Source organism: Colobus angolensis, unplaced genomic scaffold (genome assembly GCF_000951035.1).
Source record: "Colobus angolensis palliatus isolate OR3802 unplaced genomic scaffold, Cang.pa_1.0 Scaffold663, whole genome shotgun sequence".
Taxonomy (NCBI): domain Eukaryota; kingdom Metazoa; phylum Chordata; class Mammalia; order Primates; family Cercopithecidae; genus Colobus; species Colobus angolensis.
The window spans coordinates 381599-383234 of NW_012120299.1; positions in this window are offsets into that span (position 1 = coordinate 381599).

Sequence of the window (1636 nt, forward strand, 5' to 3'; positions counted from 1 at the left end):
GCCTCCCAAAGTGCTGGGATTACAGGTGTGAGTCACCATGCCCAGTGTGTCCATTTTTTTATAGTTGCCAGTTTTCTGATTAAATTCTTAATTCTTTCTTTATATCCTTGAATATAGATATAAAGTACTTATTTTAAAGTTCATGGTCTGACAATTTCATAATCTAGAGATCCTATGGACCTTTTAAAAAATTGTCTCTGCTTTCTCTTGAGCTTTGTTCATGCTGTCTTATTTCCTTGTTTGCTTGGTTGTTTTTAATTTGGCAATGGAGGGTGTGTATAAAAATTGTTAGAAATAATTTTTTTTTTTGAGATGCAGTCTCGCTCTGTTCACAGGCTGGAGTGCAATGACATGATCTTGGCTCACCGCAACCTCCACATCCCAGGGTTCAACTCTCATACCTCAGCCTTCTGACTAGCTGGGATTACAGGCAGGTGCCAGCACGCCTGGCTAATTTTTGTATTTTTAGTAGAGATGGGATTTCACGATGTTGGTCAGGCTGGTCTCGAACTCCTGACCTCATGATCTGCCTGCCTCAGCCTCCCAAAGTGCTGGGATTATAGGCGTGAACCACTGTGCCCAGCAAGAAATAATTTTTAAAAATAATTTCCAGCCCCAGCACAATGGCTCATGCTTGTAATGTCATCACTTTGGGAGGCTGAGGCAGGCAGATTGCTTGAGCCTAGGAGTTCAAAATCAGCCTGCGCAACATGGTGAAACCCCATCTCTACACAAAATAAAAAATTAGCTAGGCGTGGTAGTGTGTGCCTGTAGTCCCAGGTGTTTGGGACGCTGAGGTGGGAGTCTCACTTGAATCGAGGTGATCGATGCTGCAGTGAGCCATGATCCTGAGACTGCACTCCAACCTGGGCAACAGAGTGAGATGCTGTCTCAAATAAATAAATAAACAAAAATAAAATAATTTGAGACCTAGGAGTCTGAAATTCTGGGATGTCCTTTATGCAGTTTGAGTGACTGAGATGATTTCAAGCTGGATCCAGTGCTCCTGAGGGCTGCTCTATTTCTGGTTGACTGTCACTCCTAGAGTAAGAAACCTGCACCCCACGTGTGGGGCATTATGGCATTGCCTCTCTCAGCCACATGAGTAGGTCAACAGCATTGCTCTAGACCAGGTGTGGTGGCTTATGCCTATAGTCCCAGCTACTCAGGAGACTGAAGCAGGAGGATTACTTCAGGCCAGGAATTTGAGACCAGCCTGAGCAATATATTAGGTTGGTACAAAAGTAAGTGTGGTTTTTGCCATTAAAAGTAATAGCGACCCTGTCTCAGCAAAAAAAAAAAAAGAAAGAAAGGAAAAGAAAAAAAGAGAAGAAAAAAGAAAGGAAGAAGAAGAAAAAGAATCAGCTGGGCACAGTGGCTCACACCTGTAATCCCAGTACTTTGGGAGGCCGAGTCAGGTGGATCACAAGGTCAGGAGATCGAGACCACTCTAACACGGTGAAACCCCGTCTCTACTAAAAATATGAAAAATTAGCCAGGCATGGTGGTGGACACCTGTAGTCCCAGCTACTCGGGAGGCTGAGTCAGGAGAATGGCTTGAACCCAGGAGGCGGAGCTTGCAGTGAGCTGAGATCGCACCACTGCACTCCAGCCTGGGTGACAGAGTGAGACTCTG